The following is a 6,000-nucleotide window of genomic DNA, read 5'->3' as shown; positions in this document are numbered from 1 at the left end:
AGAAAAGTGTGTTCTTTGGATAAAAGTTTTGCTGTAGACCACAACATCAACTCAATGTGGATAAAATTAACAACATCTGTTCTAAGGTAAGCCAACATCGTATTTGAGGTAGCATATTGTCACTTTGCTGGAAAGAAATATAAAGTTAGCTTTAACATCTCTAACGTTAGCTAAAGTTAGCCTAACGTTAGCTCCTAGCTGCGTTGTTCGTTATGTCACGTTGTTTGTTGGGAGTTCGTTGGCAGTTTTTGTTCTAGTTTTTGTTCTTTGGTGATCGTACATCATTGTTAGCTGTTGTCCAAAAGGCTCTACATAAACTTACGTTAACTTCTGGAGCTTAGCTTCATTCACTCATCAATAATAGCCGAGATAACAAAGGTTGGCAAACATTATGCTGAATGATTCAGTGTAAATACTGAAGAACTAAACTAACGGAGAGACACTCTTGGTAAAGATGGTAAAAAGGCCGTTATATTTTTCTCATATTCTGAGCCAAAAACCTGAACTTCAGGGGCACTTTGATTCTGATCCTCTATCTTGTGGTCTGAGATTGTGATGGCAACGAGATGCAGTTTATCACGTTTGCACTGGGACCTGTAAATTTGGGCTTGTAACTGAAGCTTTTTATTGACCTGCTTGACAATAAAATGATTAATATAACCCTCCAGTGCATAGTTTAGACCCTTTTGGTGACTTCTAGATGATATGTGATCTTTCTGTCTCCAAAAATCATCAATGGCCTCCTGTGAAATGTCTCCTACTGTGACGACTGCTCTAGCGTCTGTCAGTGAATGTTCATTGTTTGTCTGAGTGAGTGGAGGGGGCGTGGCTTAGCCATAGGTCAATTATGGATTGGATTATGGATAATAAGTATGGATGCATCAAGAGGAGGACAATATGGACTGGCACTCCTTCAGATAACGTAAATAAAATAAAATTCACAAAGTTTTAGGAGATAAAAGGGGATAAAAAGTGGTAAATCTTGTAAATGGTGATGCAAAGTCAAGGAGCAAACACTCCTGTTGGTAGATGTCAGGATTCACGTCTTTGATGTCAGGTCAGGGTGTCAAACTAGACGATGATGTGTCGTTAATTATGTCACACTACAAGACCGTTTGTCATTCCTGGCGTTCAAAATCGGGTCAGAGTTTTGAGGGTGAGCTCCGACGTTGCAGTCAGGCTTAAATCTGGCTAAATGTGTGTAGTCTGAGCCAGCCTACAGTGCCTATGCTGTGGGCAACTTGCACGTCTGGGGAGGAACTATAAATGCTGAAAAGCAATAGAGGTTTGGGAGCAACATATGCTCCAGACGACGATGCTTTCAGGGAAGGCCTTACATATTTCAGTAAGACAATGCTTTGGTTATACTGGAAGCTGTTTGCAATGGCTGCCTCCAGTGCAGTGATTACTGTGGGTGTAGCTTTAAAATTTTTTGAAAGTCCTGCCCTTCCCAAACACTTTCTGGGAGTTTTCCCAGATGAATGTGAAATGTATTCATGCAATGGATATTTAAAACGGCCTATCTGGTGTGTCAGGGTGCTATTTTTGGTGACTGAATGAAAGAAAATAACACCTAGCTTCATAGTTCCTTTAATACTGTATTAGATTCTTGAAAATGTTTGTGTAACATTGATTATCAAGACATCCCTGCATCCCCCTTTTGTTTTTTTATTCTCCTCCTACATCTCCCTCTTCTCTCTTTCTGCATTTCCAGCCTCTTTGTTTGCAACTGTAACTACGCTTAATGCTGTTTCACCCTCTGAGACTGATGTGAAGAGACACAGGTGACAAAAAAGTTGAACATCTTTTAAACCATCAATAGTAGTCCCTTTTTCCCTTCTTGTAGTAGTCAGCTGTTAAGTCATTCTAATGGCAGTATCCATGCCTTCATACACAGGAATATCTTTCCAGAGTTCTCAAAAATAGTCAAATTGAGTCTTTTTTTTTTTTTTTTTTTTTTTTGAGTGAATTAATTAGCAGCCACTTTCAGAGTTGGAGTAAAACCAAAGGTTAATGCTGCTGGAGTAAAACTTTAACCACTCACATTTTAATTTAGCTGCCATCACTCATGGACAGTCATGGCTGCAGCTCATTAGCTGTCCCAGCTGCAGCTAATCCTTCGCAATCAAGATCTCCTCACCTGGTGATGAACTTTCAGACACCTGTGTACTCCAGCTCCTAATCAGGTAACCTGGCTCCTCTTCAACCTTTACATCTAGTGAGTGAGTTTTTTGCCTTGTCTATCTCACCTTGGTCCTCAGTTTTTTCTGTGCCTCTTCTCTGCCATTAATTCTGCCAACCAGCAGCAGCAGCCAGCTCACCACCATAAACTTCTTAACCTTACTCCCTCATCTCATGCTCTGCTCCTGGGTTCTTGTCATATGTTCATCACAACTGTTTAATATTAGAACATAAAGTTTAAAGGTCCTTGCACACCAGAGGCATTTTTTCCAAATTCCAATTTCCAAACCAGCAACGTAATTTTGCAGAGGGAAATTGCGGTGGGTATTTTTTCGAACTGTGGTTGATTTTTTTTCAAAATTTTGCTCTGATGAGCACACATCCAGCCAATCAAAACACATAAGGCAGACAGAGGAGCAAAAACATCCTCCTCATCAACACTACATGTTTGTCGTCTTTTCATATCTGTTTGTAGTCAATACTTTTTGTTTTTGCCTCACGTAGGCTGGTAAGAGACAGGCAGCCCGAAGTGTCCATGTGAATGTAAAAGCACGACTTGTACAGCTGGAGCTGTTTCTAAACTAACGGGACTTTAGTCCAATGATAAATCTTACAAAAGTCTGCTCTGACCTCAGACAGATAGCTAATAACTACTCCAGATCAATCAGCTCACTGTCAGCTGCTAGCTAAGATTTAGCCACCATATTGTTTTGTCACATGGGCTGTGACAACCAATGGCAGGCTGTTCTGTTGTCGTGTCATGCTTTGCCAAACTTCACCTGTCTGACTGAACAGATCAAACAGGAGATGACCTCATAATGGAGAGAAAGAGAGACAGAGGGCCTGTGATGTGGCCCTCTGTGTTTCTGCATGCAGGAACTGCTATGTATAATGGCACGGATAAAACTAACACAAAGAAGCAAAAGCATTTTAAAGAAGGCTTTTTCTCTGTCATTTTTTAACCTTTTGGTCCCCAAGAGTTGGGAGAACAAGTCTGTGCAAAAAAATAATCTGTTTTAATTTTTAAGTTTTTAGTGTGTTGCACATAAAAATCTTTGAGTTTTCATTTTTGAGTTTTGTTTATCTTTTGTTTTATAGTCCCGTCATTTTATTTTATTTATTCTAGAACCATTTCTGCTGCAGGGATGAACGGCAGCCTATAGACATCCTGTATATTTAGACCTGCCCTTCTTATAAAGAGGTTTGAGGTGATATTGATTATGAATCAGCGCTTTACAAATAAAGACTGATTGATTAATTGATTCATTATAAATATTCAAAATACTAAAAACATACTTTTAACCTTCCTCTCCTTTAAAAAATACTCCCAATTTACAGATCACAAAAGTGCCTCAAACAACATCTGCCCTGTATATATTTGACCCATGCTTCTAGACACATGAGAAAACTTTACTATAAACTAGATTTAAATGCCAAAGTAGTGTGTAGAGTTTATCATTTGTGGTTAAAGTGAACAAACCTGAGCAGAGATTTTAAACTAAGCGTGACATTTATATTGCATACTTTGTTTAAACTTGCAGGAGGAGAAAGTGAAGATGAAATTAAATGTCTCTTAAAGAAGCAGAGATACTTCATAATTTCAAAACTGGCATCAAATTAAATCCAGGCTGTGATTCATTACTGCTTGTTGCTGGAATGTCTTAATGAAACTCATAAGAAGGAGGGATGATAGATTGGCGTTCTAACTGAAGAACACAAAGAAAAACAAACAAGCGTGCAATTTCCTTTTCTCGCCACTAATCTTCATCTTTCATTCTCCCGCCATGTTTTTTCCTCCCTGTCCTAGCGTGCCCCTCTGCTAAAAAGAGCCCCTCTCTTTCCCTTCATACCTTCTTTGCCTTCCTATCCATCCTCACCTCCTTTGCTTTCTCAGAGATTCCTGAAATTTAACAAAGTTTTCTTCCAGAGCGACATACATCTATGAGTAAGGACAATACAGCAAGGATAGACAGAAAGAAACATCAGTAAGTGCAAACAAACACCTGTAGGTCAGATCTTACACAGATGCTAATAGGCAGTGAACAGGAGGTGATGCGTAGGCAGTGATGATTAGACTTTTTCAACCATCATCGTCAACATTAGCAGCTTCATCATCAGTCTATGAAAAACATCATGAATATTCTAAACAACAACACCATCCTCAATAATCCCTTCATCAGTGTCATCATCATACCAACATCAGCAGCATCCATCCATCACAATACATCAGTGTTCATGTGTCCGTACATTTCTGTTATTTTACTTGGTTCATGAGATTATCAAAGCAAAGTGTCCCTAGTTAAGCTAGAAAAAGTTAAACTCATTGCCTAAGGAAGCTCATTCATTTAACAAGTGAAGGTCTTTAAAAACTAACCTTTTTAATGCCACTCAGTGAACAACTTTACTCATAGTGAAAACATTTTTAAACATCTAAAACTACACCAATCCAGCAGAAACATGAGCAAAGGAATCTTTCTTCCTCCCCTTATGGGCGTCCTTGTCTGCACATGACTAGTATTGAATGAGCATGGCTGTGTTCAACCACCTTCAGGTACAGTGGGTGTCCCCGGTCTCTGGCAACTTTATTTTGGTGGTCGAGGGCTGCAAAGGTTGAGAACTACTGGTCTAAGGTACTTTGTGATAGTAGTGGGATTAGCCTCCAGTGATTTTGGTGATTGTCCCTCTTTAAAAAGACTCGCCAATCAAACCGGCTGGGAAGCTGGGCTGTAAAGCAGGGGTCATCAAGTACATCTGCACAACGGCCAGATTTAGTCTTGACAGAAACTCTGGGGGCCGGACTTTCACATAAACAAAAATTAAATCAATTTTTTGGTCTGATTGAAATATTATTGCAGTATTTGGATCAGGACATATTTAGTTATTACCAGCGAGATCTATGCCTATTATCTACAACGCAGCAGGCCACAAGGAGACAGGCCTGACATCAGAACTGGCTGGGCCCTCCCCAGTTGTGATTTAACACTAATATTAACTCTTTTTTTACACTATTAACCCCTTTTTGATACTTTTTGCCCCTTTAACCAATCTATTGCCATTTTTTTAACCCTTTTAGACCACTTTTCCTACATGTTTAACCCCTTTTGTGTCACTGTTTTTTCAATTTTTGCCACTTTTCTTCTATATTTGCCACTTTTAACACTTTTTCATTCCTTTTTTTGCAGCACCAATTTTTGCCACTTTTCACCCATTTTACCACTCTTCGATCCCTTTTTGCATCATTCCTGTCAGTTATTGCCCCTTTGTGCCACTCTTTAACACCTCTTCACTACTTATTTTAGCTATATTTTTGCCACTTTTAACCAATTTTGATACTTTTTCCCATTTTTGCCTCTTTAACCCAATTTTTGCTATTCGTTAACCCCTTTTAAATCACTTTTCCTGCATGTTTTGTCCCTTTTGTGGCACACTTTAATCAATTTTTGCAACTTTTTGACCACTTTTTATTACTTTTTGCATAATTTTTGCCACTTTGGCCCATTTTTGTTACTCTTTACCCTTTTTATCCTCTTTTACCAATGTTTGGTGCATTACTGCACATTTTCCTGCAAATTTTAGTCTGTTTATGTCACTCCACAACCCATTTTGCTACTTAGAACCCATTTTTGATACTCTCTAACCCCTTTTCACCACTTAATCTGGCCATTTTGGCAACATTTCTGCAAATCTTAACCCCCCTTTTTTAATATTTGCTAAAAATGGCTTTTATATTTACCATAAAAACAAATCAAATGTTAAGTCAGTCCAAAACTGTTCCAATATTAGTCATTGTTGTAATGGATTTAACAGCTGCAGACATTT

This window comes from Cheilinus undulatus, linkage group 15 (assembly GCF_018320785.1).
Source record: "Cheilinus undulatus linkage group 15, ASM1832078v1, whole genome shotgun sequence".
NCBI lineage: Eukaryota > Metazoa > Chordata > Actinopteri > Labriformes > Labridae > Cheilinus > Cheilinus undulatus.
This window is presented reverse-complemented; position numbering follows the sequence as displayed.